Here is a 26516-nt window from a genome sequence, read left to right as displayed (position 1 = left end):
TACAGTTTAATTTTTTTAAGGCTATACTGACAGCATGTTAGGTTGGGCAAGTCTTGTTCAAGACCAGAATGTATAGATATATAAAGGTCTATGTGCAGAAACTCTCCTACCTGTGTATTGACTAAAGGCAAAGAAAATTTGATGCACAGATTTTTTTGTTAGAGAAAATATGTCTTTAAATTGGTCCTTTGCTATTACAGTTAAGACTGTCAGGTTGTAGTCTAGTTGTTGTTTCAGTCAGCTCCTTTGCTGTTGAGTTCATGCCTCTATTTTGTTATTTAAGTGCTAAGTAAATAATATATTAAGTAGAATTATGAATGCCAGTGATTATTTATGCACTGTACATTTTTAAAATCAATTCAAACTACAGAGCAATTATTTAACTAAGTATGTTTTAATTCTTTAAGAAAAATTCGATCTCCAACTTTTCTGCAGCATAAACCATGCTAACACATAGCTCAACTGCAGCCACGACCCAACAAGTAGGCAGTTTTGTGTGTCCAAATACCCCTCATCAGTGAAACTTTATTGTTATGTAAGTTTCTTTTCAGCCTCCATCTACCTAATTTGGACTAAACCATAAAGTCAACCATACCTTTACAGTCAATCATACCTTTACCGCACCATTCTCGTGAATGGTGATGCAGTTATCTGCATCTTCTGAGAGCTGGTACAAGGCTTGAGCTGTTGCTCGATGTACGTTGGCATCATTTGATTTCAGATAACGCACTAATGGAGCCACTGCTTTGTACTCGCCAAAGGCCACTCTATTTCTGCCCCACATACAGCAACGTGAAATAGCTTCTGCTAGATGACGCCTCAGTTTATCATTATTCTGCACAAAGGAAATGAATTGTGGTATATGTATTGCAATGGACCTGTGAGGTCATGTTTCTGTGCTAGATGTTTATTACCCAATAAAATGCCAATGAGTCAAGGGAAAAAGGCTAGCAGGCTGGTCAGATGGTGTCTTGAAGGAAATTAGTATTCTCCTGGTCCCCCATGGGCCAAGGTTCAATCCTGAGTTTTCTTTTTATGGCTTTAAATTTTTTTAAATTTCTTTTTGCTGACTACTGAATGTAGTCAATACACTCAAAAGTGATCAAGTGTCTGGCATTTATTATTTGCTCAAGGATTTATTTCCTTTTGAGCAAGTGCTTTAGTTAAAAAAATAGTTAAAAGAATATTGGGCATTCTTACGGGGGGCATTTCACTTTACTGGGATAGGTGATTAACTTTATACCTTTACCCTAGGAATACTTCTACATCAGTAATACACCTTGGTCCCCAAGAGGGAGAAGACAATGCAGCAAACAATGACATGTTTCAGTCTGCCACATTTCTTTCTCTATCCTTTATCCAGACTATATTCTTCTTCTATGTATACTTACTCCTACAGGTATAATATAACTAAACAGGATATAGTTTTCTGTTTATTATATTTTTCTCCTTATTGAGGCAACAACTTGATGTCCTTAAGTGAATTTGGAACTCAGTGTTAGGCTGGCCCTAAAAAGTCTTCTAAACCAAGCATCCTTCCAGTGATGGAATTTTTGCTCTGAGATTTTCCTGCCAAGAGGTAGCCCAAGCTATGCTCAAATACTTCTGGTCATGGTGAAGTCATTATCTCCCAAGGCTGCTTATTCTATCTGGCACAGCCCTGAATAAATAATACAGTGGTTGCCAGAGTCTTCCAGCCCAAGAATGCCATCGATCCAAGCTTTTAAGCCTGGGGAGGAGCATTTATCTTCTTAAGTTGGCATGAACAATTATCTTAAAGATAATGATAATGATGGTGGGGATAGAAGATGATAGCTAATACTTCTACAATAACATTTATGTTTGCTACCACTTTACTTCCCAGTAATAAATAAAAAACAGCCTCTATTTTATAAGGATCTTGCACATAAAATTACACAGTTTGAATACACTTTTGCATTGATTAGTCTCAGAGAAATTAAATGAGGTGACTCAAAATCTCATACTTCATAGGTGATGGATATTAAGCTTGAATCCAGGTCTCTGGACTTTAAGCTTATTTTTTTTTATTATTCCATGATATTTTATGACAATACACATTGAATATAAAAGGATGTTGTTACTTACTGTATTTGCTAGTTTGGACAATAAAGGGACAACTCCAAGATCTGTAATAGCAGCTAAATTTTCTTGATCTTTTGCAATGTTGGTAATAGCAGCACATACACTTGCCAAAACTTCTTTATTATCTGATTTCAGTAAATTGACAATAAGTTCCAAACCACCAACAAAGCAACGAACCATTTCTCCAGCATCCTAGAGAACAATTAAAAACAAAAGATGTTACCAAAAATAATCTTATGATTAATAGTTTTTTAAAAAGTAGAAAGTAATGATAAGGCTGTGAGGTACACTTTTGGCATAAAAAACAAATTCAGTTTATTTCCTTATTATACATATTTCTATGTATGTAAGTATATGTATAATTACACACACAATTCAGTTTCAACAAATATTAATTGAACAACTACTATGTGAGTTACCATGCTAACTACTGGGGATATAGAAGTTAGTAAAATACAGTGGAGTCTTATTATTTGCAGTAGCTGTATTTTATAAAGACATCACAAAAATTGAATTCGTAAATATTGAACCATTGTTTCTAGGGGAAATGCAGCATTAGCTTCCTACACACTTCTGGTCACAATTTTGTCAACTGATCAGTATATAACCTTGTTTTATGTGTGTTTCTGCTTAAAGATTTCTTGTTTCATAAATTGTTAATTCATTAATGTTGAATTTGTAGACACTACACTGTAAGTCATGCCAGAGGGAAGCTTATCTAACACACAAATTTTTTCCCTAAGGCACATCACAGCCTTCTGATGCTTAGGAAGACCAGAGAGCACTGAGGGGGTACTACAATGGCAGCCATGACAAAAAGTGAAATCACCAACAAAACCAACAAAGATATGAAAAATGTGCCATTGAGTAGACTACAAAATGGATGCTTATTAATAAATAGTATGAGAGCTAAGACAAGAAGGCAGAGTGTCATCTTGTTCAACCCCAGCTGAGAATATGCATTTTAGGTGACTCAAATTTTTCACCTCTCTGTGTATGTCCAAGAATGACCACAGAAGTGTTCTAAATATTGATTTGAGGGTTACAAACATTTTAGCAAGTAAGCAAAAATTCCCAAACTGAATTTGTGAAGAATATAGATTAACAGTGTATACCTTTTTGCCATTGTATTACTTGCAATCCAGTGGGGAGTAGGGACATTAAGAAGTATAATGGAGACACCTAGGTGGCTCAGTCTGTTAAACAACAAACTCTTGGGCAGCCCGGGTGGCTCAGCGGTTTAGTGCTGCCTTCAGCCTAGGGTGTGATCCTGGAGACTGACCCGGGATCGAGTCCCATGTCGGGCTCTCTGCATGGAGCCTGCTTCTCCCTCTGCCTGTGTCTCTGCCTCTCTCTCCCTCTCTCTGGTCTCTCATATATAAATAAATAAAATCTTAAAAACAACAACAACAACACAACCAACTCTTGGTTTTGGCTCACATCATGATCTCAGGGTCCTGAAAGAGAGAGCCCTGTGTGGGGCTTTGTGTTCAGTGGGTAGTCTTCTTGAAGTTTCTCTCCCTCTGCCCCTTCCCCCAATTCTCTCTAAAATAAGCAAATAAAAAAAAAAGGAATAATTATAATGAATAGCACTAAGGGGAAAGATTCAAGGACTGCCACCAAAAGGATGTTTATTAACTAAGTCTAAAAGATGAGGAGTTAACCAGTGTGAAAGGGATTCAGGGTGGAGGAATCATCATGAAACAGAGTGAGAGGAGGTGCCTTTTTTTTAAAGTGCAAAATAGAGCATAAACTTACTAAGATCTTGAAGGGTCTTTATTGTGAGCTTTGGTAGAGAACATGGAGTTCATTTTAAAGGTGCAAGAAAGCCACTCAAAAGGTTTGAGTGTGTGTTGGTGGGAGGGTGGGGAGTGGGGAAGAGGATTTTATCAATTTTGTTTCACAGTAGACCTCTCTGGATTACAGAGTTGAGGTTAGGGCAAAGCCTGGTGCTGGAAACTCAGGCTATTTCACTTCACTAGGTTCAGGTAAGAGGTAGTGGCAGTTTGGATGCAGGTGATGATCTAGCTCTGGAGGAAGGAGTGTGGGTTTGTGAGTGTTGACTGGTGAAGATAAGGACCAGGGACTCAATAATGATTTCCCTGCTCCTAGCTTTACCTAATTGCGTTAATGTTGGGAAGGCAGGGTATTGTTTTGTTTTCTAGAGGTGAGAAAGGATGGTACTTGATATTAGTGGCCTGATTTGAATGAAGTGCCTATGAGACATTTATGTGGAGACATCAGAAGTCAGCTGGATATACTGGTGTTTGGAGCTCAGGGAAGAAAACCAGGCTGGAGTTGTAGATTGGGAAGGCGTCAGCATGAAGTCTGTAACTGAGATAATGTGTGTGAGAGGTGGGGGGTGAGGGATGAGGGCTCTCTGTACCAGAGCCTAGAGAATGGACAGGAAAAGAATTTGTCAGAGGAGCCTGAAAACAGATAGTTGCATGGAAATCTTCACCTCCCCTGATGCATGGCAGTGCCTGTGTGATGACCAATTATTTGGCTCCATGGCTTTCTCAGGTAACAGAAATGAATACTTTTGGAGGGCCAATTACATATTGGAAACTTTGCATAAATTATCTGTTAAACTTTGTAATAACCATGGAAAGTAGATATTATTTCCATTTTATTTATTTTTATTTTTTTCTTTTTCTTTTTTAAATTTTTTATTTATTTATGATAGTCACAGAGAGAGAGAGAGAGAGGCAGAGACATAGGCAGAGGGAGAAGCAGGCTCCATGCACCGGGAGCCCGACGTGGGATTTGATCCTGGGTCTCCAGGATCGCGCCCTGGGCCAAAGGCAGGCGCCAAACCACTGTGCCACCTAGGGATCCCTTTTTTTAAAAAAAATTTTTATTTATTTATGACACTCACACACACACAGAGAGAGAGAGAGGCAGAGGGAGAAATTATTTCCATTTTAGATTTCAAAGATGTTTAGATTTCATAAACTAGACTGTATCCCTCAAGGGGCCATGTTCTAGTTATCTTGGTGAAATTTATAATCATAAACCTGAACATCCCATCCCCATATCCCCCAAATTCTTCTGTAAGGATAAAATCCTTGTGGCATGTGTGCCCCTGGCTTCCCTGTCTCACCTTCTCTGCCTTGATTTCCCTTTTCAACACGCCCCGCCCCATGCAAGCCCTAAGCCAGTACCTAATGCCAATAATTAATAATCAGAATCCTGACACTCATTTTCTGAGAATGGGGTTCATTAAGTCTGGGGTGGGGCCTATAATTTTTTTTTAATTTTAGAAATCTCTCCTGTGATTCTAAACTTCAGTCAGTATTGAAAATACTGCTTGTGCAGGACCTTCAAGTTATTGTCCTCAAACATGCTATGTGCATGTCTCTGTCTTTGTGTATGGCTTTTTTTTTAAATTTTTTTTTATTTATTTATGATAGTCACAGAGAGAGAGGGGGGCAGAGACACAGGCACAGGGAGAAGCAGGCTCCATGCACCGGGAGCCCGACGTGGGATTCGATCCCGGGTCTCCAGGATCGTGCCCTGGGCCAAAGGCAGGCGCCAAACCGCTGTGCCACCCAGGGATCCCGTGTATGGCTTTTTTGTCTATTTTCTGACTAGCTTGGAACTTTCCATGTGGTCTCAGCTGCTGACTAAGGTATCATTCTCTTCAGGGAGCTTTCCTGAACTTTGAGTCTGGGTTAAGCTGCTCTTAGTATAATACCTGGTTCTTCTATATTAGAGCACTTACTATTTTCTGCAGTAGTGGCTTATTTGCCTTTGACCTAGAACATAAGTTCCAGGAGGACAGGGGCTCCTTCTGTCTTGTTTATTGCTCTAGGCCCAATTTCTGTGAAGGTTTCTCTGCCAGTTTCTAGAAACCCCATTGAATTAATTTGCAAACTCATAGCTACATAAGGAAGCTTTCACTGAGGACATAAACCAAACTGAACTTCTAGTTATTGGTGAAGGAAGGACCCCAGTCAGGTCCTCCCCAGGTGTAAGTGGAAAGTATCTTTTCCACATCATGTTGCCTCTCCTGATTGCTGTGGGAAGTGTGTGAGCAGTATTACTGGCCTTGTTCCCAGTACCACACTTAAATACAATTTCTGCTAGGACATATGTTCACATTCTGATGTATTAATAAAATTATTTTGAAAATATTTGCCATTTTCCCTAAAATTCTATAAGAAAGCCTTTTATATAAGACAAAAGAAATGACTATACTTTGAATTGTATTCTACATTGCCACCTTCTCACTTCTATGCACTAGGATGCAACCACATTGAAAGATTAAAGTGTTAATTTACTAACCTTCAGTCAAATACACTACATAATTTAATCCAAATTTCCCCTTTGAAGCACTTAGTAGTAGTAGTAGTAGTAGTTGTTGTAGTACTACTTCTAAGGAAAACCTTAGAGAAGTGAATTAGTATGTGGAAAGTGAGATGATAAATGGCACAGTGTGTCTGAATCCATGTCTGCTTGACTCCAAAGCCACTCAACAATACTGCTGTTATGTAAACCCCTACCACACACGTGGTCTGGATGAAATAAATTCATAATCCTAACCACATACTTGGTCCAGATGTACATGTAAACTCAAAAGCAAAAACAATGGCTCTCAGAATTTCAGGGAACTTCAAAAGTGTAGCCCCAAAACTTCAAGTGACATTATGTGTATCAATAAGCTAATTTACTTGTCAATTATGAAGTTATAGAACAATTCTTTTTCTCTAGAAAGACTAGAGGATTATCAGGAAGATGATGGTGGCATAGTTTTTTAATCTTCCTAAAGAAACAGAGAAATTAGTGGCAGCAAAACAAAAATACAGAAACTCTAGATGACAAGGTATCTTCAAAGATCCCCAAGAATACACAGATTGGGACAAACTACCAAAACTACATGCTGTAAGAAACCAGAAATCTACAGAGAGAAGGCAGAAGGACTTGTGAAGGCCCTAGAACCAGGGAGTCCAGGCTGCCACCAGGTCTCACTGGAAAGCTCTGGAAAGCTCAGGAGCAGCCCCAATGGACTTTCTGGGCTCTGATTAATAGATAAGACCAACATGTCTCCAGGTCTGACAGTGCTGTAGCATTCTGTGGTCTGAGTTCTGTGAATCCATAATACCAACAATTGAAAGTAGTGGTTAAAGTCCTGTACTAAGGAAGAACTACTGGGAGTTGCATCCAAACAGGAAGACAGGGATAATGGGATGAAGGAATGATACAGTCCAGGTAAAAAGGGGTGAGGGGAAGCAAAGGAGCCTGAGTCTCCTCTCCATCACTTGGAAAATAAGAGGAGTGAGATCTTGAGAAGCATGAAATTAGAAAAACAACTCTGGTCCACACTTCCCTCCTAAAACACCATGAAAACTCATTTCACTTAAAACTGAGCAAAACAAAAAGATTACAGTCAATTCCATATGGAGTTAATATAAGAAAAAGAATGAGCTGAAAGAAAATCACAGAAGCAATGAAAAAATACCAATTAGAATTATCAAAGCTCATGAATTAGGTGATTAGTAAAAAACCAATCTTAAAGGCAGGTGTAACCTATCTGCAAAGGATTAGAAATGAAAGAAAAAGTCATTTTGAAAATGAAGAGTAAACTAGAAGGAATGCAAAAACAAAAACAAAAAAAACTAGAAGGAATGCAAAAATGAATATACATAATAGGTAATATCTTTAAATAAACAGAATATGTGAAGAGTCTAAAATGATGGGGGGAAAGCTAACAAAAACTTCAGGAGACTAGGCAGAGAAAATAACACACACATAGTAAGTCCTGAAGAAGGAAACAAAACATAATAATAGAGAAAATTTTTAAAACTATGATTTAAGAAACCTGAAATAAATAGAATCTGAGAGTATATTGGAAAGTCACCATATACACCTGGGAAAATTGGCCCAAAATGTGCTAACATAGAGAAATATTCTAGTACAACTGCTGGACTTTAATAAAAAAGAAAAAAAAATTATTTGGTCATCTAAGCAAAAAGACCAGGTCACTTCTAAGGGAAAGAATAAGATATTATCTTTAGCCTTTTCAGTAGTGATGTTTTTATGCTGAGGGAAAGAGAATAACATATGCAGACTATCTCAAGAGAAAATGTGAATCAATGTTTTAATATCCAGCCAAAATGACCTTCAAGTATAAAACTGTTATAAATGTGGAAGACTCCAGGGAATGTGAACACAGGCCCTTCTGAGGAATCGACTTGAGACTGACAGATCTCCAAAAAGACTAGAAAGACATTGACAAAAGGATGGAAGGTTTCTTAAAATGCTCTAAGGCTTCATTTCCTTCAGGATGAGGTTTAAGTCATTAGCATGATTCAAGTGTTTTCCCAGTCTGGCTCAACCTTACCTTCTGGTCTTTTTTTTTTTTTTTTTTTTTTTTTTATTATTATTTTTTTATTTTATTACCTTCTGGTCTTACTTCTAAGTGTATACTTTTGTATAAACTATTTTGCAGCCTCTAGGCTTACTGGTGTTCCCTAAAGTGCCATGTTCTTTTACATTTGTGCCTATGTCACTTTCTTTACCTGGATGCCCTTCTAAGCTCCCAGAAAATCCTACTCAGCCCTGAAAAGTGACTCCTTTTAATAGCAGCTTAAATAATATTTCCCCCATAAAATCCACCCCCTCCCCTTCTTAGTATGGTACTCCTACCCTCCACATTTCTGAAGCTGCTTTCCTCTCAAATCCATTCCTTCATTCTCCCATAGTTGCCACAACTTGATTTTGTTTGAGTGTCTCTCACACAGAAGCACTTGGAGAAAGTGCTTCTATGCCTCAGAGGTAATTCTTGACTGGCCTAAGCCTATCATGGAAGTCTCATTCCCTTGACCATTATTTGTTTAGGGCTGGGCTAGATATGGCCCAGTTATGATCAGTGAGTTCTGAGATAATGTCACCCAGGAATCCTCTGGAAGTTTTCCTGTTTATAATAATCATCACAGGTCATATTGAGAATGACAGAGAGCCTGGAATCAACCAGGCCTAAAATCCACTTTGGCCATTTAAAACCAATGGCATTTGTAGCAACAGTTTTCATTCTATTGTAATGATTTTCTTTTTTTTTTTTTAATTTTTATTTATTTATGATAGTCACAGAGAGAGAGAGAGAGAGAGAGGCAGAGACACAGGCAGAGGGAGAAGCAGGCTCCATGCACCGGGAGCCCGACGTGGGATTCGATTCCGGGTCTCCAGGATCGTGCCCTGGGCCAAAGGCAGGCGCCAAACTGCTGCGCCACCCAGGGATCCCTTGTAATGATTTTCTAATGGGTCCTTTCCCCGTTATTTGTGAGCTCTTTAAGAACAGAGCTGTCTGGTCTTGTTCTTTGTTTCTCATTTGGAATGTGGTCTAGTGTCTGTCACAGAGTAGACTTTCTTTTAAGAAAATTATTTATTTATTCATGAAAGACAGAGAGAGAGAGAGAGAGAGGCAGAGGGAGAAGCAGGCTCCCTGGGGGAATCTGATGTGGAACTTGATCCCAGGACCCCAGGGCATGACCTGAGCCAAAGGCCTGAGCCACTCAGGTGCCCCTCACACAGGAGACTTCCAATAAATGTTTGACGAATTGTGAAAAAAATAAAAATAATGAGGGAACTATGACTTTAGGATACTTAGCCACAGTCACAAATACTAAAAAGCAAAGACCATTAATTATGTATTGATAGTATAACTATGTAAAAGTAATCTAAGTGGGTAAGACCAATTCAACCTCACAGTCTTCCTGGTTGTCTTGCTGCTTTATCAGTAGAGACAGTGAGTCACAGCGCTGGGGCCATACTGGAAGAAATAACAAAAGTGATCACATCTGCTTCTGCTCCAAGAACTTCCTAAGGTGCATGGTATGAGATAGAGGGAGCCAAAATCTCAATGAGATCATGGGCATGGCTCACCAAGGTCTTATAATGTTTACAATCTGTGGGACAGTGAAATGTTAGACTCAAGCCTACAGGTCCTGCCAAAGTTTGTTTATTTGCTTGGAAGGTGAGATTTCTCTCTCTCTCTCTCTCTCTCTCTTTTTCCCTTTTAGGTTTAAAGATTCTAAACATACGACATCTTGACTCACATAGTTTCTATGGAAAGGGAGACAGTATATTTGAGAATGGAAAAAGTAATTATTCTGCCAAAACTGTCTTTCACTAATGCTAAACAACTGGGCAAATTTAACACATTTTCCACCTTCTCACATATCTTAAAAACTAGGCCTTGCCAACTCGCCACTGGTGTGATATTGGTTGTGCACAATTCACATTTTCATCTGTCATGCAAAAACCCCCAATTAGAATAATAATAGTAATAACAATGAAAACAGTCTAGCTTTTTGCAGTTTACAAAGGATTTCCACAAAGCTATCTCCTTTGATCCTCACAGCTCTGCCTTTGGGAGGCATGATACACCTCCCCCCCTTTTATAAGATGGGAAGGGTCAAGGTTCATGAATAGTTAGTGACAAAACTAAAAATCCACTTTATGTTTCCTGATTTCTCATTTCTGCTATACGCTGTGTGCTTAGACCAGAAAATGCCAACAATTATATCTACCAGATTAGACCTAGTTATAAACAGTGAGAAGAGTCTTCACAATTTAGAGGATTAAAAATTCCAAAGAGATGAAGCTACTTTGCCAATGACAGTCCATAAGACAAACAAAACAGTAATTGAAAGAGAGAATATGAAACACCTTTATAATGCTATTAAAGCTTGAATGTGTAATCAAGCAGGAAAAAGTGTCAAGTTCAAATTAACCGAAGTTAAGTCAAATACACAAAATAGGACGAAAAATGTAAAGTAACAAAATACTTTTGGTTAAAATTCAACTAATAGGAAAATATTAAGGTGTTATTTACAGATTAATGAATAAAACAGAAAATTGGATGTTTGGGCATAGAGCAATTATACTAATGGGTATGAAATTCCTTCTCTTGCCTCCAGCGAAAAGAACTGGCAGTTTTCTGATGAGGTGAGATATACATAATGCAACTTTAAAGCACATACAAGGCAAGCATAACATGACTTAAGAACAAAAATTTTTAACCAGAAGGGCTATAAAAATACTGTTTTATGCCATACAGAAACCATACAATGCATAATACAGTATTTGAAAAAGATTTAAAAATAGCACATTGCATATAAAAAATTCCAAAAATGCTACTTTCACATTAGAACAGCATGTCAGAGAAACCAAAACTGAACAGGCAAATCTTGTCCTAAAAGTATATTCATTACATCAAATGCTTTAAAAATTTTAAATACAACATATATACACAAGGAGAACAGGCTGTTTGTGTCGCTCTGTCACACAGTAAGATCCTTGTTCTGTTTCTAGGAGTTAACAAGTCCAACAGCTAAAAAAAATTTACTGATTTAGAACTACCTTCAACTTTCAAATGCAGTTCTTCAAAAATCAAGGTGAGGATATCAGTTATTACCTTTTCTTTTCATTCTAAACTGAAGTAAAAGTAAATTAATTTCAGGTAAAATAATTGATTCACTCCTCAGAGTGTAGATTTGCATGGCTGAAAATGCATTGTACTTTGAGGGTAGCTCTATCAAATTAAATCACAAAAAAAAAAAAAGAACAAATTTAATGGTTTTGATTTTCTCTACTTCCCAAGCCTAATTTATGATAATTTTCTTAAATATCACAGTTTTCTGTGATATCTTCCTATGTCCTGTGTTGATTCTGTTTTAGATACATTATTATATTAATAAGGAGGTCTAAATTGTGAGAAACCATTGTGTATCCTATTCAGAGGCTTAGAGAGTTAATTAAATGACATTCTTAAATGATGACTTTGAAAAAAGCATATAATTAGTACAAAAAGCTGAACAAATGTAAGTCAAATTATCATAAAATAGCTATTATATAAATATATGTGTGCATATATATGCATTTAATTTTTAATATTAGATATATATTTTTTTAAATAATGGCTTTAATTGTCATTTTGAATATATGGTAAGGGAAAGTGTACTTTAATTAAATATACATCATACCAGTGATGCTGGCAAGGCTGAGTTAATCCTAATATTGATAACTATAAAAAATATTTTGTACATGATAAGACAATGAGAGAAAAAAAGCAATCCCTTTGAAACAAAACTAAATATATATATATATATTCACAGTGGTTTGTATAAACAGTATGCACTTCATGACAAAAACATGTACAGATTGAGCACCCTAGGGCTCTCTATATCCTAAAGAAAATGAGCATTTACATTATTCATGGATTGAACTGAATTTTAAAAAGATCAATTGTACACTTACCCCTTAGGATAAAATGTTCTGGGTTGTACAACTTTAACACCATCATTAAAGTTGTTTGCAAAAGGAATACAGAATTAAAAAAACAAAACTTGGGATCCCTGGGTGGCGCAGCGGTTTGGCGCCTGCCTTTGGCCCAGGGCACGATCCTGGAGACCCGGGATCGAATCCCACGTCGGGCTCTCGGTGCATGGAGCCTGCTTCTCCCTCTGCCTGTGTCTCTGCCTCTCTCTCTCTCCTCTCTGTGTATTCTCATGAATAAATAAATAAAATCTTAAAAAAAAAAACAAAAAAAAAACAAAAAAAAAAACTTTTTTTTCTTGGGAGTGGAGAGTCTTTCATTTGCTGTTATAACCAGCAAATACCATTCATTAACTCAAAAAATGGAAGAGGGGGCCCCCTAAACACTATTTGAGCAAGCTGACCAATATACATTACAGTTTTAAAAATGAAAGTTATATGCTCTATGTTACAAGTCCCAACTAGGCAGTGTCAGAATGACATCTATTTCTTTTTTTTTTTTTTTTTATGACATCTATTTCTTTGCTTGCTTTGTGATCATACCCCTTGGAGGTGTTATAGGTCACGTGGCATTTGGCTTCTTTTTCTCTGCAGGCTTTAAAATATGAAAAGAACTCATTAGAGTCTCGACCACACTCATCATGGCACCTGCATTGTCAAAGTCTCCAAAATAATTGGGTTCAGGAAACAGAGTGACCAACTGCGTCTTTGCAAGAAATTCATATCCATCTTCAACCACCTGATGGGCTCTACATAGAAGATCCAAATCATGCTTATGGAGAAATTTTGCAACCACTTCTACACCAAATGTGAAGGACACTCCTCTGTCATTTTCATCTCAGCCTAAGACATCTTTAAGGGGGTCAGACCAGAAAAGATTACAAAGAAGACCCTGATCTGGTACATCAGTTGGTCACGTAATTTGCCGAATCTGCTCCATAGATCAAAGATCTGGTGATAAACCTCTGTGACAGCAGAGTATCTTCTCATCCACGATGGCTGGTATCGGTAAACAGTTAAAGCAGTATTCATCATAAAATCCATAAATTCTATTGATGCTGGCACACTCATGTTTTCCTCTGAGAAGAAAGAATTCTCAAGATATTTGATTTTGTAAGCCAGTGAGGGGCAGGTAGTCTCCGATGACTGCTTCCCCTGTCCCCAAGGCACCGTTGCTTTCTGGTGGGAAAGTTGAAGCAAATCATAGTCTTGCCCGTGGATATCACCACTATTGTGAGTGGCGCTTCAAGGCCTAGTAGGATAGGCTGACCGAGAAGGATCTCTCAGGACTTTACGCACAGTCCTCGGATTTCATTCTCCTGTAGCTGGACATTCTTACCAGGCTTGGACCCTCTCACTTCCTGCAGCCATTGGATGATGCTGTTGACGTTGAGTTTATCCCCCCTAACTGCCCCGCTCTCTGCTTCCTCCTTCTCTCCTCACCGGAACCATGAGAAGCAATATTAGATATATTTACAACTTCTTCCCACTTGTACTCAATAACACACAGTTGTCAAGCAACTTCAGGTTAAAATCCAGTCAGATGCCTCTGAACAGTGAGTTGCAAGGACCACACTAAGAATGACACTTGAAACCATAATCTTGACAGGAAAAAAAAAAAAGTTTAACTACATGAAATACTATTTAAAAAAACCAAGAGTCTCTCATTTATGGAGAGACCGTTTTCAAAAGGTTTACTTGTTTGGTCTATTACATCACATTTTTTCTGTAAATATGTGGTTAATATCTCAGTTTGATAGATAAGAGTCTATTTAACTCATAACCAACCTGAAAAATAACATACTAATGGCAACTAATCTACATTTTCATGAATGGTCTTCTAATATTTGAAGCCAGATATCTTGTCTACCTTATCTTCTGTGATGTGTACCTTTAATTTTCACATGAAATGACTTTCATGGGTCTCCTCTCTCTTTTTTATCAAAGTTTCTCTTAAAACACACCCAGCGTTTAACACAACATGGTCAGATGTGGTCTGACTAGAGGAGAGTGCATAGGAATTCCTATCTTCTATGAAATAGATATAGTATTTCTGCTAGTGTGGCCAATCACACCTACTATTTCAGCAGTTACATTGCCCTATTTGTTCACATTAAGCTTTGTCAGCCAAAATCCCTGTATCATTTCTAAGTGAATTATTATACAGCCAGTACTCCCACATCCTGCATTTATGGGATTTCCAGCTTCCTTTTATTGCATAAAATGGACTGAGCAATTTTCATATAAAAGAGAGAAGCTTTTAGATGTAAATTTCACTTTGTAAAAATGTATTTCTATGTAAAACTTAGAAAAACCAAGGGAACCATCTGGATATTTTGAGGTAAGTAATTTATCTAAGCATTCTTATGTTAAAAAAATTCCTTAGGAGAGGTAGAAAAAATATTTTTTTGAGGCAGTAGTTCTCAAACTGTGTTTCACATTAGAATTCCAAGGGGGAATTTTTAACTTTCTCTAAGCTCAAGCTGGACCTCATACCAATTAAATCTAAGTGTATGGTGGTGGGAGTCAGCAACCATACATATCTCTAGATGACTCCAATATATACCAAAGTTTGAAAACTACTGGTTTAAGAGTGTAAGTCGTATAATGAGAACACATGGGGGGCACATCTAAGTTTCATCACTATTAGTTATAAAGCCTTGAGCAAGTTACATAACTTCACTTCAGTTTCATCATCTATGAAATGGAGCTAGTATTTACCTCCTGAAGGTTGTTAAAAGGATACATATAAAGCATATAACAAGGTGCCTGGCATATGATAATAACTGTTACTAGTGTTATTTTTCTAATATTTTGAGAATGTATATGTTACCAATAGTTGGCACAACAAAATACCAACTTAAGGAATAAGCACATGAAATTTATTTTATTCCACATGTCATTCACCCTTATGAATATATTCAATATATATAACTCAAGTAGCAACATTTTTACTACATGTCAGTCCTGTTTTAAGAGCCAAATGGGAATGAGTTGTCAAAAAAATATGTCCTTGAGTATAATTAGATAATAAATTTGTTTATTTTATTAAAATCACTTTCATTCATGTATTCATTCATTTGGCAAATTAGGAGCCTCATAAATGTTAAGATACTATTTTATGTTGTGGAATTCAAAATAAATAATTTGGTTTCAGGCAGGGCAGCCCGGGTGGCTCAGCGGTTTTGCTTCAGCCCAGGGCATGATCTTGGAGACCCGGGATGGAGTCCCATGTCGGGCTCTTTGTATGGAGACTGCTTCTCCCTCTGCCTGTGTCTCTGCCTCTCTCTTTCTCTCTCTCTGTGTCTCTCATGAATTAATAAATAAAATCTAAAAAATAAAAATAAAAAAAATAATTTGGTTTCATATTATAATCATCTGGAGTGATTTTTTTTGAAGATTTATTTATTTTAGAAAAAGAGAGAAAGAGAGCATACACATGTGGTGGAAGAAGTGGGGGGCAGAGAGAGAGAGAGAATCTCAAGCAGACTCCCTGCTGAGCATGGAGCCTGATCCCAGAACTCTGAGAATCATGACTTGAGCTGAAATCTAGAGTCAGACACTTAACTGAGTCACCCAGGTGCCCCCTGGAGTCATTTTTTTTTTTTAGAAATATGAATGCCTAGGCCATAGTCTCAATACATAGAATGGGGATAGGGCTCTTGCATGAGAATATATTTTTTAAAGCTCTGAAGGCAATGTGCATCTAGAATAGAGAATGACTGATGTGCACAATTCAGACTGTGTTGCTATTACAAAGTCAGTACATGGATGATGATCTGAAATGCCCACATTTAGTTTAAGAATAGATGAGGGAGGGATCCCTTGGTGGCGCAGCGGTTTAGCGCCTGCCTTTGGCCCAGGGTGCGATCCTGGAGACCCGGGATCGAATCCCACGTCAGGCTCCTGGTGCATGGAGCCTGCTTCTCCCTCTGCCTGTGTCTCTGCCTCTCTCTCTCTCTCTGTGACTATCATAAATAAAATAATAATAATAATAATAATAATTAATAATAATAATAGTAAAAGAATAGATGAGGGAGGGTGCTTCTGGAATCTTCTATAAGAATGAGAACAGTAGCAAAAATTGGCAAAAGTAATTTCTTTAGAACTCTAGAATATAATGAAAAGTTCATAATTCAGCATGTTTATGCAAGAAAAATGGCTTGATCTCAGTAAGAACAATAAGTTTTGTGGCATTTAAAAACTTTCCCTATTCCCACCTCCCTCTCCCCAGCTTGATAGTAGCTAGAAACTATGTTATCTGAGAATACCTGTAGCCTAGCAACCATAGGAGGAGAAGAATGTGTTTGGAGCTCCGCCTAAAGCTCTATCCCAACAGAACACTTGTGATTTGACTTTTTTTTTAATTTATTTTTTATTGGTGTTCAATTTACTAACATACAGAATAACCCCCAGTGCCCGTCACCCATTCACTCCCACCCCCCACCCTTCTCCCCTTCTACCACCCCTAGTTCGTTTCCCAGAGTTAGCAGTCTTTACGTTCTGTCTCCCTTTCTGATATTTCCCGCACATTTCTTTTCCCTTCCCTTATATTCCCTTTCACTATTATTTATATTCCCCAAATGAATGAGAACATATAATGTTTGTCCTTCTCTGATTGACTTACTTCACTCAGCATAATACCCTCCAGTTCCATCCACGTTGAAGCAAATGGTGGGTATTTGTCATTTCTAATAGCTGAAGAATATTCCATTGTATACATAGACCACATCTTCTTTATCCATTCATCTTTCGTTGGACACCGAGGCTCCTTCCACAGTTTGGCTATCGTGGCCATTGCTGCTAGAAACATCGGGGTGCAGGTGTCCCGGCGTTTCATTGCATTTGTATCTTTGGGGTAAATCCCCAACAGTGCAATTGCTGGGTCGTAGGGCAGGTATATTTTTAACTGTTTGAGGAACCTCCACACAGTTTTCCAGAGTGGCTGCACCAGTTCACATTCCCACCAACAGTGTAAGAGGGTTCCCTTTTCTCCGCATCCTCTCCAACATTTGTTGTTTCCTGCCTTGTTAATTTGCCCCATTCTCGCTGGTGTGAGGTGGTATCTCATTGTGGTTTTGATTTGTATTTCCCTGATGGCAAGTGATGCAGAGCATTTTCTCATACGCATGTTGGTCATGTCTATGTCTTCCTCTGTGAGATTTCTGTTCATGTCTTTTGCCCATTTCATGATTGGATTGTTTGTTTCTTTGGTGTTGAGTTTAATAAGTTCTTTATAGATCTTGGAAACTAGCCCTTTATCTGATATGTCGTTTGCAAATATCTTCTCTCATTCTGTAGGTTGTCTTTAATGGCAAGTTCTAAGAAAAGCTCCAAAGCTTTGTCTTTACCTCAGGGCTTATTCATTAAGGAAAGCCCTATTCTCAAGGCGTGTCATAAAAACTATCAGTGGCAATTATTTAACATAAAACCTGTTTGATATGGTAATATCAGTTCATCAGTTCGGACAAATGAGAGGCTGGCCCAAACATAATTAAAAAGGAAAATTTTAAAAATGGGATGTCCATAGAGGGCTTTGAAAAACTCCAACATTTTTGTGGGGATCTGAAATGCCACATATAAGTGAAGGGCATGTGTATGGTCAGAAAATACCTGAGATGGCCCTAAATGCTCATCTCTGGCTGACTTTGAGGCTCTACACAAGCAGAAATAAAGGGGAAAGTTGCAAACTGTTGGAGTGTTCAATGTGTGCCATAAAGTATACACAGAACACCTCATTAAGGATGAGAAACCTACTGGTGAAAAGAATTTAAGGAAATTTCTGTTAACTTATTTGCTGACCAGTAACTCATTTGCTCAGTAACTGAGCAGAAATCTCAGTGGCCATACTGACAAAGAATAGACATTATAGAATTAGTACAAGAAAGTAACTAACAAAGAAACAAAAGCAAAAACAGCAACACATAGCAAAAATACAACCCCTGAGAAGGAGGAAATCTGATTTCCAGAGTTTCTACATTGTATTATTTAAAATACTAAGTTCTTTCCAAAAAAAATTATGAGACATACAAAGAAAGGGGAATGTTTACCACAAAATATAACCAAAGAAAGAAATCAGTCAATAAAACTGGACCCTAAGGAAGCCCGTACCATCTTGGATTTAATAAAGGCTTTAAATCAGCTATTAAAAATAAGTTCCAGGAACTAAAGGAAACCATGCCTAAACAACTAAATTTGAGACCGTATCTCAGGAAGTAGAGAATATTAATAAAGGGATTGAAATTACATATAAAAAAGAATCATTAGAGGGCAGCCCAGGTGGCTCACCTGTTTAGCGCCGCCTTCAGCCCAGGGTGTGATCCTGGAGACCTGGGATCAAGTCCCACATCGGGCTCCCTGCATGGAGCCTGTTTCTCCCTCTGCCTCTCTCTCTCTCTCTCTCTGTCTGTCTCTCATGAATAAATAAATATACTCTTTAAAAAAAAGGAATCATTAGAAATTCTTCAGTTGAAAAGTACAGTAATTGAATTGGAATTCACTTCATGGGACCAATAGCAGATTTCAGCATGTAAAAGAGAGACTCAATGAACTTGATTTATTGAGACCCAATGAATCTGATAGGCCAATCAGACTATCCAGTCTTCAGAAACAAAAGAAAATGAAGAAAAATGAACACATCATCAGAGATCTATAAAACAGCATCAAGCATACCATTCTACATATATGGGAGTTTTGGAAGAAGAGGAGAGACACAAGGGGCCAAAAGAATTTTTTTTTAAATTTTTATTTATTTATGATAGTCACAGAGAGAGAGAGAGGCGCAGAGACACAGGCAGAGGGAGAAGCAGGCTCCATGCACCGGGAGCCCGACGTGGGATTCGATCCCGGGTCTCCAGGATCGCGCCCTGGGCCAAAGGCAGGTGCCAAACCGCTGCGCCACCCAGGGATCCCCAAAAGAATATTTGAAGAAATAATGGCAATCACTTCTCGAATCTGATGAAAAACTTTAACCTATATATTCATGTATCTTAATGAATTCCAAGTAGGATAAACTACCACAGACTAACTAATATAAACTGTATAGGAGCTCTGGAAACCAGTTCAGAGATCTATCGCAAAGAAGTAAGAAAAAGTCACAATAAAAACTTCAGGAAATTTCCTGGCATTTTTTTCTTTCTCTTGTCCCACCCTCTTCCAGGCAATGACACAGGAGGAAGCAGATCAACTCCCAGTTCCTTACCTTGGAAATTATCTGCAACACTCTGGCCTGCCTATGGGCTACCTCAGAGAGACTGGTTTCTATCTCACCTCACTCAGAGCTCAGACAGGAAATTGTGGCAGAGTTTGGACCTGAGGTGGCAAAAACTATGGAAGGCAGTGGCAGGCATTGTGGTGTGGGGGACTTTAGATTCACAGATACCTGGGGGCAAGAGATTACAAACAGAGGAATATAATAAAACATCTATGCCCCCAAAGAGAAGCTGGAGTGAGACTCTTTGATAAATTAAGATATTTATTTATTTTTTTTTAAATTTTTATTTATTTATGATAGTCACAGAGAGAGAGAGAGAGAGAGAGGCAGAGACACAGGCAGAGGGAGAAGCAGGCTCCATGCACCGGGAGCCTGACGTGGGATTCGATCCCGGGTCTCCAGGATCGCGACCTGGGCCAAAGGCAGGCGCCAAACCGCTGCGCCACCCAGGGATCCCGATAAATTAAGATATTTAAACACAGCCATAATCACAGGGAAGTTTTTAAAAAGGATACACACAGGCCCAGATAGAACACATGCCCAGAAAAGACCTCTAAAGACCTTATAGCTTCACCCTGGGCTGATTCCAATAGAAATGACAGGATCTTGTTAACTAACTTTCCACTTTTCCAATGTGGAAAAACTAGGAAAGGTGGCTGTATTTTCATATGCCCGCTTAAAAGATCACAACACATACCAAGAAACAAGGCAACACAGCTCATTCAAAGGAACAAAATATATCCTCAGAAACCATCTCCGAAGGAACAAATGTATCAGGAAGGCTTTAAAACAATTGTCTTAAGTATCCCAAAGCTAAAGGAAAATACAAAGAATTAAAGGAAATAAGGAAAATGACATAGGAACAAAATGAGAATATGAACAAAGAGATATAATGAAAAAAAAAAAAAAGGAACCAAATAGAAATTCTGGAATTGAAAAGTACAATAGCTAAATTGAAAATTTCACTAGAGATAAAAAAGAGACTCAACCAGGCAAAATAAAGAATCAGTGAACTTGAAGACAGGTCATTTGAAGTTACTGATTCTAAGCAGCAAAGGGGAGAGAGAGAGCCAGAGAGAGAGAGAGAGAGAGAGAGAGAGATCAACATAGGCATTATGAGAGTCACAGTAGAAAAAAAGAGAGAAAGGGACAGAGAGATTATTTCCAAACATTTAGTCTTGGAACATTGAAAAACTCACAGCTCATATCATGATCAATGATGAAAAGACTGAACATTGTCCAAGACTAAATATTTTAGGCCACAAACAGGACTAAATGTCCAGACTAAGGATTTTAGGCCACAAAACCAGTCTAAATTTTTTTCAAAGACTGGAATCATACAAAGTGTCTTTTCCAAACACAATAATTGAATGAAAACAGAAATAAACACCTGAAGGAAAACTGGAAAATTCACAAATATGTGGAAATTAAATAACACACTTTTAAATAACCAATGGGTTAAAGGAGAAACTATTTTCTATTTCCTATTTCCATCTATTTTCTAGAGGGAAAAAAAATAGCAAAACAATAGAGAATATAAATGAAACCAAAAGTTGGCTATTGAAAAAGATCGGTAAAATTGACCAATTGTTAGCTAGATTGACCAAGAAAAAAAAGAGATAAGACTCCAGTAATTTAGATCAGAAATAAAAGAAGGGACATAACAACCAATTCTAAAGAAATAAAAAAGATCAAAAAGGAATATTATGCATGGTTGTATGCAAACAAGTTGAATAACTTAGATGACATGAACAAATTTCTAGAAACACATAATCTAATAAGACTGGATTATGAAGAAATAGAAAATCAATATATCTATAATTAGGGAATTGAAACAGCAATCAAAAAGCTCATGACAAGTTAAAGCCCAGGACTAGATGGTGTTACTGGTGAATTTCACCAAACATTTAAAGAAGAATTAACAATAATCTTCCTGAAAGTCTTCCAAAGAATTAAAGAGCTAATATTCTCAACCTCAGTTTATGATTCTGATACCACAGCTAGACAGACACTATACAAAAAGAAAACCATAGACCAGTACTGTTTGTGAATATTGATGCTAAATTCTTGACAAAGTGCTGACAAGCCAAATTCAACAGGATTATACACCATGACAAAATAGGATTTACTCCTAAAGTGTATGGATGGTTCAACATAAGAAAATCAGTAAGTGTAATATACCACATTAAGAGAATGAAAGTAAAAATCCATAAGAACATGTCAATTTCTGCACAGGAAGCATTTAAACGAAATCAAATACCCTTACATGATTTTTTTTTTTAAGTCAACAAACTAGGAATAGAAGGAAATTATTTCAACATAAAGAAAGCCAGATAGGAAAAACTCACAGCTCCTATCATGATCAATGATGAAAAGACTGAAAAATTTCCCTCCAAGGTCAAGAGCAACACAAGTATGCCTGTTTTTATCACTTCTATTTGACATAGTACTTAGGAAGTCCAAAAGAAAAAGAAATTTTATTTTTTTAAAAGATTTATTTATTTGAGAGAAAGAGAGTAAGAGAGAGTGTGTGAGTGGGGAAGGAGCAGAGAAAGGGAGAGAATCTCTAGTAGACTCCATGCTGAACATAGAGCCTCACAAGGGGTTTGATCTCATGCTCCTGAGATCATGACCTGAGCCAAAACCAAGTCGTTTAACCACTGTACCACACAGGCACCCCAAGAAAAAGAAATTTTAAGATCTAAATTGGAAAGGAAGAAAAAAATAATCTCTATTCACAAATGACATGATCCTATATGTAGAAAGCCCTAAATTCTGTAATAAACTGGTAGAACTAGTAACTGAATTCAGCAACATTGTAGGTTACAAAATCAATATGCAAAAAATAGTTGTGTTTGCACTATACATTAACAATGAACAATGTGAAATGGAAATTTAGAAAACAGTGCCAATTAGAATAGCATCTAAAAGAATAAAATACTTAGGAATGAATTTTTAGCTTTGTACACTGGAAACTATAAAAGATTGGTAAAGAAATTAGATACAAATAAATGGAAAGATATCTTGTGTTCATAGATTGAAAGATTTAATATTGTTAAGATGGCAGTGCTACCCGTAGTGATCTACAGATTCAATGTAATGAATGTATCAACATCCCAATACTTTTTCTTGCCAAAATAAATTAATTCATCCTAAAATCTATATGGAATCTCCAGAGACCCTGAACTGCCAAAATGATCTTGAAAAAGAAAAAGTTGGACTCCTTAGACTTCCTGATTTCAAAACTTACAACAAAGCTATGGTAATTAAAAGAGTGTGGTACTGACATATGAACAAACATGTAGACCAAGGGAATAGGATAAGAAACTCAGATATAAACCCTTGGCTATGTGGTGGAATGATTTTTGACAAGGCTGCCAAGACCATTCAATGGGGAAAGGACAGTTCTTCAACAAATAGTGTTGTGAAAACTGGATTCCACATGCAAAAAGAATTAAGTTGGACCCTTACCTTTTCTATATTAAAAAATAATAATTTGGAATGGATTAAGGTCCTAATGTAAGACCTGAACTATAAAAACCTAGACGCACTGGGTGTTATTCTATATGTTGGCAAATTGAACACCAATAAAAAATAAATTTAAAAAAAAACCTAGAAGAAAATAATCCAATGAAGCTAAAGTTTGAGCAGGCTGAGTTTAGGTCTAGAAGTAGGATAATAAAAGTATTCCAAGCATGGGACCCAAATCCATTTCACTTCTTAAAAACAAGGGTACACAGGGGCTTCCACATTCATGAAAGGAGGCAGGAAAACACTACTAACTACTGTGTATGGCTACTTCTTGTGTAAATATGTGTGTCTAGAGAAACAGAGTGGTGTAACTTTGTGACTAGGAACATCAGTGAGATGTCTGTTGGAGGAGAGTGGGGATGTGCTAGATGGGTGATGGGTATTAAAGAGGGCACATGTTGTGATGAGCACTGGGTGTTGTATGTAAGTGATGCACCACTGAATTCTACTCTAGAAACCAATACTACACTACATGTTAACTAAAATTTAAATTTTTTAAAAATAGGCTATACCTTTGGTTGTAACTTTCCATTCTGTATATTACACCTCTGTCAATTCCATCCCCTCCTACACTAGCAACCTACACGGCAGCCCTTTTTGGAGGTAGCGTCTGAGAAGTACATGGTAGGGGAGAGCAGCCCCAGAGCAGGGGAGGAATGTAGGTGAAAGCCACAGATTTGACCTTAGATGGGGTGGTCCTTCCAGCTGCAGTCTGAAGATAAGCCGTTTAACACCCTCACTATTGTTTTGGTCCTTCATGAATCCACCACTTGAAAATGTGGCATACGGAAAAAAAAATATTTGTAAGACAATTCACTTTAATCTTTTAGGATTTGGGGAACTGGGAGCCAGATGAGTATACTTCAAACTGTTTGGTGACTTTAAAATGAGAGCAGACCCCAAATAGGCAGAACACAAACATGGATCCCATTTTAAGGAGCTTTCAGATTTAAAACAAGACGAAACTGTGTAGCCTGTTAGGCGCACCATTGGACAGCTATACATTTGACAGTCCAAACATGACCAAATCAAAGCTCATAAACCATGTTTATGGCAGTAGTCTTAGTATGAAACTACACCACTACACATGCCTTCTCTAGCTTCTCTTTGGCTTCCTGATTGGGCATGGGTCATTGGACAGCTGAAGGTAAACAGTGTGATGTCAGATTCCTGTGCTGTTTGATCAGCTGTGTTCCGTCACACCTGCAGTCAGGAAGCTGGCCTCATCCACACTCAGTGCTTGACATTCCTGGCTAAAATTGCCTAAACGTGTATTCCAACCTCACAGAAAGTAACTTTTTCTCTTCCCTTTTGGGGAATCATTCACAAATGTCTCTGATAAGCTACTCTGTTTGGAGGAGCTCCTTAGGCCACTGGGTTTGAAATTACTAGCGATTATTTTCCTCTAAGATCAAAATTCAGAACCAGACATTATTTTCTAAACAGCTAGCAAAATCAAGTTTAGGGAAGTGACAAAGCCAAATGATCTCATGGATATATTACTTATTTGGAGTATTCTTCCTAATTCTACAAGTGGGTTACAATACATGCAGAATAGTTATTCTAAAAATGAGAATACCTGTTTCCTATCTAATTCAAAAATGATGGCTATAATATAACACTTTAATACAAATTAGCCTGATAAAAAGGCAAATGAACATATCTGAACTTCCACTTTTTCTTATTAAAAACTTTTTAAAAATTAACGAAAAGAAACAGAATTAAGAAAATCAAATACTATCTTGCCAAACTGTGGAAGGAGCCTTGGTGTCCATCGAAAGATGAATGGATAAAGAAGCTGTGGTCTATGTATACAATGGAATATTACTCAGCCATTAGAAATGACAAATACCCACCATTTACTTCGATGTGGATGGAATTGGAGGGTATTATGCCGAGTGAAGTAAGTCAATCAGAGAAGGACAAACATTATATGGTTTCACTCATTCGGGGGATATAAAAAATAGTGAAAGGGATTATAGGAGAAAGGAGAGGAAATGAGTGGGAAATATCTGTGAGGGTGACAAAACATGAGAGACTCCTAACTCTGGGAAACGAACAAGGGGTAGTGGAAGGGGAGGTGGGCAGGGGGTTGGGGTGACTGGGTGATGGGCACTGAGGAGGGCATTTGGCGGGATGAGCACTGGGTATTATACTATTTGTTAGCAAATCAAACTGCAATAAAAATATACAAAAAAAGAAATAACATAAAAATGCAACAATGTTTTAAGAAAGAAAATGGTTCTCATAAATGTTGGTGAAAGACAAGAAAATAATTAGAAGCAATGTACCAATTATATATTCTTTATATGAGTTTCTGTATCACAAATTTGAGTTGACGCTCTGCAGCAGAGTTTTGCTTCTTAAGAACAAAGAATTTAATACATGGATTTTTGCCAGACCCAGCTGTTGCATCACAAGTTTGTAATACTGAACACCTGTTCAACCACTGTTTTTCTCCCAAAAATGTGTTTGATCATGCAGCTTGAAAGGAATGGCTTTTCACTTCTATTTACAAATCTCTCAGACTTTTTACACAGTACTTTAATTGTCTGCAACCATACTTAGGGCTCATGAAATTTACTAAATAACTTCACTATAGAGGTCATGAGGATCTCTATCCTTTTCAGCAAGCTTAATTGGAAAAAAAACAAGAAATTTTCCTCAAGCCTAACACACAAAAAAACTCTCACCTTACAATGGTACGCTGTTAAATAAAATGACTTAGAAAAATATGCAGTGAATTTTTTGTGGTTATTTCAGTTCAGCTTTCTGTTCTTCAGTCTATCAAGAACTGATGAACAATGCTTATTTTCTGTCTTGGATATTCTTCCAAGTTTTATATATGACATAAAACAGGTTCGTATTTCACATTCTGATTTTCCGGTCATATAAAGAAGAAACAAAGAATTATTAAGCTTGCAAAACATACCTCTTTCATGTACCATATTTTCTTTACCACTGAGAAGCTATCAAAAACTATTACCGACTTTCTCAAAAATGAAGGAAAATGTTATGTTTTCTAATTGAGGTCTAGTGGTGCGAGTGTCAATCCTCCTTACTATGAAGATGTCACATTCCATTTGTTTTATGTCTCTAACAACTATAATGCAGCTGCAGTACAAAATCAGATTATGAATCTTTATTTGTCTCAAGGATCCCCCAAGTCAGTACCTTAGTACTTTGCTGCCTAGCTCATTCACTGATATGTCGCTTTAAATATTCCTTTGCAAGAAAAGATGCAATGCATTCACTAGAACTGATTTTCACATCTCATTTCCTTTACAGGTCTGAAAATGTGTTCTAATACACCTGGTGTTAAAAATATAAAAAGTGGATAACATCTGTTTTGAACAGTTGACATTTCACCATATCCACTCCACATGGACTC

The 26516-nt window shown here is 37.4% G+C and overlaps 1 long non-coding RNA gene and 1 pseudogene across 2 annotated transcripts; both read right to left on the bottom strand.

Moving 5' to 3' along the window:
• Positions 1–222: 222 nt before the first annotated feature.
• LOC144309710 (uncharacterized) lies at positions 223–25836 on the bottom strand. Of its 2 annotated transcripts, none has more exons than XR_013375622.1 (3): positions 25819–25836; positions 2107–2295; positions 223–835 (listed from the first exon to the last, which is right to left on the bottom strand). It is a non-coding gene; the product is annotated as an uncharacterized LOC144309710 (long non-coding RNA). The 2 variants fall into 2 exon arrangements; XR_013375621.1 differs by lacking the exon at positions 25819–25836 and adding an exon at positions 9807–9824.
• On the bottom strand, positions 12863–13979 carry LOC144309711 (serine/threonine-protein phosphatase PP1-gamma catalytic subunit pseudogene; annotated as a pseudogene).
• Positions 25837–26516: the final 680 nt, after the last annotated feature.

Source organism: Canis aureus, unplaced genomic scaffold, assembly GCF_053574225.1.
Source record: "Canis aureus isolate CA01 unplaced genomic scaffold, VMU_Caureus_v.1.0 ptg000183l_RagTag, whole genome shotgun sequence".
In the NCBI taxonomy this organism is placed as follows: Eukaryota; Metazoa; Chordata; class Mammalia; order Carnivora; family Canidae; genus Canis; species Canis aureus.
This window is presented reverse-complemented; position numbering and strand designations above follow the sequence as displayed.